A 9,698-nucleotide genomic window follows, 5' to 3' on the forward strand; every position below is an offset into this window, starting at 1 on the left:
GGGTTTACCTCAGCACGCTCCGGTGACCTCCGAGTATTTGTTAGTGTTCGGAGATTACGTTTTCATTGCGCAGCTGAATGATAGAGGCCATGTGCACACATTCAGGATTTCATGCGGATCCTCAGGCTATGTGCACACGTCAGGATTTCTTGCAGAAATTTCCTGACAAAAAACGGACATTTCTGCCAGAAATCCGCATGTGTTTTTTTGCGCGTTTTTTACGTGTTTTTCTGTGCGGATTTTTTGCGTTTTTTTCTGGATATTCCAATTTAATGGGAAATCCGCAAAAAATCTGCAAAAATAATGAACATGCTACTTCTTTTTGCAGAATGCGTTTTTTTTTTTTTGCGGAAAAAAACGCAAACATGTGCACAAAACATGCAGAATGCATTCTAAATGATAGGATGCATATTGTTTGTGTTTTTTTAGCGATTTTATAGCGTTTTTATCGGGAAAATCCGCAAAAAATACGCAACGTGTGCACATAGCCTCACAGTCACTACCCAGCCTGATTACATGTGCGGATTCCCTAGCAACCAGGCAACCCCCACATGTACTCAGCCTGGCTAGTAGCTGTAAATCATTCAGCTGAGGTGATGAAAACTAAATCTCCGAACAGACCCCAGACCAGACCCCTCTCTATACAGACCCCAGTCCAGACCCCTCTATATACAGACCCCAGACCAGACCCCCTGTATACAGACCCCAGACCAACTGTATACAGATCCCGGACCAGACATCCTATATACAAAACCCAGACCAGACCCTTCCTGTATACAGACCCCAGACCAGATGTCCTGTATACAGACTCCAGACCAGACCTCCAGTATACAGACCCCAGACCAGATCCCCTGGATTCACACCTCAGACCAGACCCCTGTATACAGACCCCAGACCAGACCCCCTTGTATACAGACCCTAGACCAGATCCCCTGTATACAGCCCTCAGACAGACCTCCTGTACACATACCTGAAACCAGACACCCCTTATGTACAGACCTCAGACCAGATCCCCTGTATGCAGACCCCCCTGTATACAGACCTCAGACCAGATCCCCCATATACAGACCTGAAACCAGACCCCCCTATATACAGACCTATACCAACCCTATAAACAGACTCCTGATCCCCACACCCCACCAATGAGACAACTTTGATGGCCTGGCCCCAGAGATTCACAATAAATCTGACATTATCTGCAAAAAAAACACAACATGTCAGCTGCTTCAGTGCGGTCTATGGTCTCTGTGAAAAGTGAATTATTTTATAGGGGTTTCTGTAATTACATTTTTTCAATCTATGAGCTTGGGGTGGTTAAAATAAACCCCAAAAGTTGCTATACTCACGCACTGCTTCTAGGAATACAGGAGGGCGACCTTGTGGTTTTTGTGCCTACTTGCATTATCTATTTTTGCTCAATATCTTAGAACCCGAAAATAATGACCGTTCTTTGCATTCCTGTCACTATACAGGGTCTAATCCTTCCACCAGTAGATCACATTCACTGCACCCATACACTAAAGTCCAGTCCATGTATTTTAATTAAAAAAATTCTCCTAGCTGTTTTATTCCCACTTGCTATATGCAACAATTCACAGAGGAAGTGGACAAGAACTGTAGCGCCACTTATTGGGGTAGCAGTCCCAAAAATCAATATCGACCCTTCACTGAGCCTTACCACATAACTTCGGATCAAAGCCAAACCAGAAAAGAAGTCCGATTGGGCTGGATAAGAGACCTCTGACTGTGGCCTAAATGGAAACATCTCTTCTTGTGTGAGGAGACTTATGGGCCATGCATTGCTTTTCTGGAAAATCAAATATGCAAATTATCTCTTCAGAGATTAAAGATGTTGTCTACTACTTTTAGATTAATGACCTGTCGTTAGTATAGGTCATCAATATCTGATTGGCCGGGGTCCGACACTCAGCACCCCCACTGATCAACTGTTATTAGTGTCGTCTTCGGCAGCTGGCAGGAAGTACTCGCTTTGGCTACGTTCACAGCCAAAGCGAGCGGTGCACAACGCACAAATAAAAACGCACCAAAACGCACGCTAAAACGCTGCGTTTTGCGACGCATGCGTCCTTTTTTGCCAAATTTTGGACGCAAAAAAAATGCATCTTGCTGCGTCCATTGCGCCCTGACGCGTGCGGCAAAAAAAAACGCATGCATCGCAAAACGCAGCACAACGCATGTCCATGCGCCCCCATGTTAAATATGGGCTTCCGTTCCCATCACTCAACTGAAACTGCCCTAACTAAAGTCACCAATGACCTACTAACTGCCAGGAGCAAGCAACACTACTCTGTCCTCCTTCTCCTGGACTTGTCTTCTGCCTTTGACACTGTAGACCACTCCCTTTTGCTACAAATCCTCTCATCCCTTGGCATCACAGACTTGGCCCTTTCCTGGATCTCGTCATATCTGACAGACCGAACATTCAGTGTCTCCCTCCCCCACACCACCTCCTCACTTCGCCCCTTGTCAGTCGGTGTTCCTCAAGGCTCTGTTCTAGGACCCCTACTCTTCTCCATCTACACTTTCGGCCTGGGACAGCTCATAGAATCCCACGGTATGCAGTACCATCTCTACGCTGACGACACGCAGATCTACCTCTCCGGACCTGACCTCTCCTCCTTGCTTACCAAAATCCCGCACTGTCTGTCTGCCATTTCAGCCTTCTTTTCTGCTCGCTTTCTACAACTGAACATGGACAAAACAGAATTCATCATCTTTCCCCCATCTCACTCTACCCCTCCACCAGACCTATCCATCAATGTCAATGGCTGCTCACTATCCCCAGTCCCACACGCCCGGTGCCTCGGGGTGATCCTCGACTCTGCCCTCTCTTTCAAGCCACATATCCAAGCCCTTGCCTCCTCCTGTCGTCTCAAACTCAAAAATATTTCCCGGATCCGTGCTTTCCTTGACCGCAACACTGCAAAAACGCTAGTGCATGCCCTTATCATCTCCCGCCTCGACTACTGCAACCTCCTACTCTCTGGACTCCCCTCTAGCACTCTGGCACCACTCCAATCCATCCTACACTCTGCTGCCCGACTAATCCACCTGTCCCCCCGCTATTCCCCAGCCTCTCCCCTGTGTCAAGCCCTTCACTGGCTTCCTATCGCCCAGAGACTCCAGTTCAAAACCCTCACACTGACATACAAAGCCATCCACAACCTGTCTCCTCCATACATCTGTGACATGGTCTCCCGGTACCTACCTACACGCGACCTCCGGTCCTCCCAAGACCTCCTTCTCTACTCCCCTCTCATCTCTTCTTCCCATAACCGCATCCAAGACTTCTCCCGTGCTTCCCCCATACTCTGGAACTCTCTACCCCAACACATCAGACTTGCGCCTACCATAGAAACCTTCAAAAAGAACCTGAAGACTCATCTCTTCCGACAAGCCTACAGCCTGCAGTGATCCTCAACCTACTGAACAGCCGCACAGCCAGCTCTTCCCTCTCCTAGTGTATCCTCACCCACCCCCTGCAGACTGTGAGCCCTCGCGGGCAGGGTCCTCCCTCCTTATGTACCGGTGTGCCTTGTTATCTGCTCATGTTTAATGTATTTGTCTATATTTGCCCCGTATTCACATGTAAAGCGCCATGGAATAAATGGCGCTATAAAAATGTATAATAATAATAATAATGACGCATGCGTCGCCGCGGCTGCGCCCGACGCAGCCCGGCGGAACGCAAATCTGAACGTAGCCTTTCCGAGCTGCTCCGTCTACTTGTAGTGGCTTCCGCAGGGCACTAAACATCTGCCTCCTACTGATTTGAATAGGAGGAGGATGTGCAGTACCAAGTCCCGGCCACTACAAGTAGATGAAGCAGCTTGGCAAGTGAGTACTTCCTGCTGGCGGGCGCCGAAAACAGCTGATCGGTGGGGGTGCCAGGTGTCGGACGACAGAAGATTAGATATTGATGATCTAACAAGTAGTGGACAACCTCTTTAATAGAACTACTGTAGATCTCTAGTAATCCTAATAGTCAATATTGATATATGATGGTGTAAGGAGACCTACAGACCATGCATGCTTTTGGGAATTTAATTGTCTCTTCAGAGAGTAAAGGTACCTTCACACATAACGATTTCGTTAACGACATCATTGTAACGTCACGCTTTTTGTGATGTAGCAGCGATCCCGCTAACGATCTCGTTATGTGTGACAGCTACCAACGATCAGGCCCCTGCTGGGAGATCGCTGGTCGTTGGGGTATGATCAGTACCTTTTTTTTTGGTCGCTGATCACCCGCTGTCATGTGTTCACTTGTAACCAGGGTAAAAAAAAAAAAACACTACATACTCACATTCCGATGTCTGTCACATCCCCCGCTGTCAGCTTCCCTGCACTGACTGTCAGCGCCGGCCGTAAAGCAGAGCACAGCGGGGACGTGACAGACATCGGAATGTGAGTATGTAGTGTTTTTTTGTTTTTTTTTTTACTTTTACAATGGTAACCAGGGTAAATACCGGGTTACTAAGCGCGGCCCTGCACTTAGTAACCCGATGTTTACCCTGGTTACCCGGGGACTTCGGCATCATTGAAGACAGTTTCAACGATGCCGAAGTTGTTCCCCTGATCGTTGGTCGCTGGAGAGAGCTGTCTGTGTGACAGCTCCCCAGCAACCACACAACGATTTACCAACGATCACAGGTCGTATCGCTGGTCGTGATCGTTGGTAAGTCGTTTAGTGTAACAGTACCTTAAGAGAACTAGATCTCTAGTAATCCTAATAGTCAATATTGATGTATGATGGTGTAAGGAGACCTACAGGCAATGCATACATCTGGGAATTTAATTGTCTCTTCAGAGAGGAAGAGTACTAGATCTCCAGTAACCCTAATAGTCAATTTTGACCCTCTAATAAGCCTTGCCAATGGCATAGGAGAACCCAAACCAGACATGTCCTAAATTGAGCGGAGATGCGCATGCTCCAGTGTCCCATAGACAATGCATGGAGCATGCACAGCCTCATTCAGGACAGGGCTACATAGTCCTTTACTGGGGATTTTAGAGCCCCAATTTTGAGATCGCTGGATGTGTGGTCCTATCAGAGACCCGCTGATCGGCAAGTTATTTCCTATCCAACGAAAGGGACATAAATAATTAAATCTTTTGTGGATTACTTGATTTTATGGCAAGCAGGGTCACTGACCATTTGTGATGAATTTATTCAATTATTTGTGGCAAATTTAATCTGATTTGAATTACGTAAGATTTGCTCATCTCTGACTGGATGTGAATGTTGGTCATCTTAAGTTACTGCACAGTCTAATGATATTTCCTCTGTTTCTTCTGTTATTTCTCACTGGTTGTATTTTCCAACCAAGAACTGAAAGTGAAAGATTTCGTAAGAATGTGAGTTCCTCAATACAGTTGTCACTACCAGTAACTTTGTAAAAAAGAACCTGTCAGCAGGATTGTGCCCAGTAACTACAGACAGTGTCAGGTCGGCGCCGTTATACTGATTACAATGACACCTGGTGATGAAACAGCTTTGAACAGCTGACATGTGCCCGCAATAGCCGCGGGTGGACTCGCGATCCACCCACGGCTATTAACTAGTCAAATGCCGCTGTCAAACTCTGACAGCGGCATTTAAATGGCTATTTCGGCAATCGGGTTGGAAATACACACATCGGTGACCCCATCACGTGATCGCGGGTCACCGGTGTGTCGGAATGATAACCCGAGCTCTCCTGGAGACCTCTATGGTTGTCAGTGCCGGATTACTGTGAGCGCCACCCAGTGGTCGGAGCTCCTAGCAAATCAGCAATTCTACTACATAGAGGCGATCTGATCATCGCCTCTATGTAGCAGAGCCAATCGGGCTATGGCAGCTTCTAGTCTCCTATGGAGACTATTGAAGCATTGCAAAAGTTAAAAAAAAAAGTTTTTAAAAATATAAAAAAAATTAAAAAAAATATATAAGTTCAAATCACTCCCCTTTCGTCCCATTCAAAATAAAAAAAAAAAATAAAATCAAACCTACACATATTTGTTATCACCGCGTTCAGAATCGCCCGATCTATCAATAAAAAAAGGATTAACCTGATCGCTAAACAGCGTAGCGAGAAAAAAAAAATCAAAACTCCAGAATTACATTTTTTGGTCGCCATGACACTACATTAAAATGCAATGACAGGCGATGAAAAGAACGTATCTGCACCAATATGGTATCATTAAAAACGTCAGCTCAGCAGGCAAAAAATAAGCCCTCACCTGACCCCAGATCACGAAAAATGGAGACGCTAAGGGTATCAGAAAATGGCACAATTTTTTTTTTAACAAAGTTTGGATTTTTTTTTCACCACTTAGATAAAAAAAGAACCTAGACATGTTTGGTGTCTATGAACTCGTAATGACCTGGAGAATCATAATGGCAGGTCAGTTTTAGCACTTAGTGAACCTAGTAAAAAAGCCAAACAAAAAAAAACAAGTGAAGTGTGGGATTGTACTTTTTTTGCAATTTCACCGCACTTGGATTTTTTTTTCCTTTTTTCTAGTACACGACATGGTAAAACCAATGATGTCGTTCAAAAGTACAACTCATCCCACAAAAAATAAACCCTCACAGGGCCATATTGATGGAAAAATAAAAAAAGTTATGGCTCTGGGAAGGAGGGGAGCGAAAAACGAAAACGCAAAACCGAAAAAAAAGGGGTTAAGGGGTTAAACAGCTACTTGTTTGGCTAACATGATTATCTATATATATGCACATAGTTAATTATTAAGAGAAAGCGCTGCTAGTGTGGAGCAATGGGGCTGGATCGCTGGTAACTTGGTAAGGTGAATGTGATTACTTACCTGCGGGTGCAGCTAACAGTCACAAGACTGAGAAACACAGGACACATCTCTCCCACGGCTGCACCCACTGGATCTCCAATGGATGTGTTCCAGGACGGAAGTAATAACACAGATAAGCAAAGTTCCTTGGCTGTAAAGAGCGCTGCCAATTAACGGAGATTCCAAATGGATAAAAAAAAACATCATTAATAGAACCACGCGTTTCGGAAATGATCCAGCTCTTTCCTCAGGAATATATAAACGGGACGTGACAGATGACTTTCATAGGGGTTCACCAGTGACGTCAGCCAAAAATAAAATACAATACAATAGAAGCATAATAAAATTGTGATAAAAATACTCAGATCACCATATTATAAACAAAAACATTTTTCTTTGTCGCCCAGGAACTTAATCTGTGTCAGTATAGTGAATAACGGGATAATGAGATGACTCTGCAGACTCTGTCCTTGTCTACACAGTAAAGCTGAAAGACAGAAAGCAGGGAACGTCAGCCTATAATGTGTGCCTCAAAACTGAAACATTTATTTTTTTATATAGATTGACAGGTCAAATTGCCCTTTAAGTAGTCAACAATATTTATTTTACTTATAATCGTAGAATATACTGTATCCTTATTTGCCGTTTCAGATGTTACCATGAATGCAGGAAGGGAATTTTTGAGGTTTTAATGTCCACTTTCATTTCCCATTTTTTCTCAATATTTTAGAAGTTGGAAAAGATGAAAGTTCTTTCCTATGAGGTGTCCAGTTAGATCGCCAGTGGTAAATCCCATGCACCATTTCATAATCCTCCTTGTTGCCCAACTAGACAGGACATGCTCACAGCAAGGGTCTAGGAAAGTCAATAAAACGTTGAAAAACTGCCAATTTTGGAAACATTTCTGCATTTTTCTGGGTGTCCTTTATTGGGGGGATATTCAAGTAACATAAGATACCGAAACCAGGGCAGAGCTGTTGTGTAAACAGCTAAGAAGCCAATGAAAGGAGGTTTTCTAAACTCGAGGCATTTTTTTCATTCCCCAATAACAACAAAAAAAAAAAGACAAAAAAAAAACAAAAATGACAAAAATTAGGCCACTTGTTATGAGAAAAAAAGGAGGCAAAAACAATTTTAAAATTTCTTTAGGGTGACGGGGATTAGCATGGGATAAGTGGGATGTGTAGATTAGTAGGATGTCTACTCAACCTGCTGATTATCATAGCCTCCTTTATTTCTTGCAGGGTAGTTGGCTTCCAAAATTGTTTTTTTTTGTCTGCTCTTTGGGAGAATTTAAGGGGCTCCCTGTATTTTTTCACCCAATTCAGAGATTTTTTTTTATTTATTTATTTTTTTTTTTTTTGGGGGGGGGGGGGAGGAGTCGCAGGAGCTTTTGTATCAACCGAGTAACTGCTGACTGGTGAAGCAAGCTGGCAGAGAATACAACTAGCAAAAGGACCAGAAATGGAGTCATGCACAAAGTCCAGAAGTTCCGTTAGAATAAGGCAAAGGTCACTTTTTCTGAGTTTGCATTGAGTAAATTACAAAAAAAAAATAAAAAATTAGCAGTGGAGAATACAATTTTGTTTGTAAATTTCAAGAAGAATTAAAATTTAAAAAAATTGTTTGATGAGGAATAAGGAATGAGGAATAAAAACACAGAAAGTAAAAGTTTTCCAGCTTCTCCAGACAATGTTACAAGCAATTCATCGAGCACTACGTTTCACCATTTACTCTGCATCCTCAAAAGTCCATCTACATATGGAAAAGTCATAAAGTGTAACCAAGAAACATAGTACACTAACTAAATATTTGCCATCTTTCAGCCTTCTTTTAACCAATACTTTACCATGGCACTATATAATGTGCAAATTAGAAGTTGACCTATACCACCCAGTCTTGGTCTGCCGCCCCCCACCGGCGATTTCTTCCATTCTACTGTTTGATGCCCTGTGCCACTACAGATCGGGTTGTTCCCCTGTGACGTCGTCGTGCTCGCCTTGCCGTCTAGCCGCAATCCTTTACTCTATCCCAGCCATAAAACTTCAGATGTGACACCTTGCTTCTCCTAGCAGCCATCAGGTTCCTTGTGTCATTCCGCCATTGTTCGGCAAAATAGAAATGAGTAAAGTTGCTCAGTAAATTATATGGAGACTGTGGACGAGTAAATTGATTTTCAGGACTCTGGTCAGGAGGCCACATAATTTCCACCGAATGGGAATGCTTCCCCCTTGCCAAACTGTAGATCAAAAATGGTCATCATTGTGACATGACGCACATGTCATGGTCATGAGAGGCCTTCCAATCAGGACACACGTCATGGATGCCGGCAGGTAGGAGGCGAGTTGTAGGGCTTCTTCCTAGGGGCCAGGAATGACATATGTGGCTGCTCTACCAGGGTCCTGCAAATTGATGGATAAATAAAATCAAAGGGAAACCCCCCCAAAAAAAAGTAATGGCTCCTTGATGAAGGGGGATGTAAAAAAAAAAATGAGGGAAAAATATAAATAAAAATGTCACGATGGGAAAGAGTTAAAAGGAAGCAAGTAAAATCATGTACAAGTCTGCAATACGCCTTTAGATTTAATTTTTCACATTGCGAAACAAAGAGGTTTTATTAGGCAGAGATTCCTGCCGACGGCTGCACTGTGTCATTTCCAGTAAATGTCTCCGATCTTCTCTACCTACTTTTGGTTTCATTGTGAGAATTTATTAAAAAAACAAAACAAAAAAACACTTAAAATGAACATTGGCCTCCTGATCATGATGTTGTGAAAAATTCTCTGCTGATTCTATAAAGAGAAACATTTTTTTTTTCTTTTTAAAGCTCCAAGCCCCTAGCACAGACATAAAATGATAGGGTTTTTTTTTTATGCGATTTTACAAAATCT

Source organism: Ranitomeya imitator, chromosome 10 (assembly GCF_032444005.1).
Source record: "Ranitomeya imitator isolate aRanImi1 chromosome 10, aRanImi1.pri, whole genome shotgun sequence".
Classification (NCBI taxonomy): domain Eukaryota; kingdom Metazoa; phylum Chordata; class Amphibia; order Anura; family Dendrobatidae; genus Ranitomeya; species Ranitomeya imitator.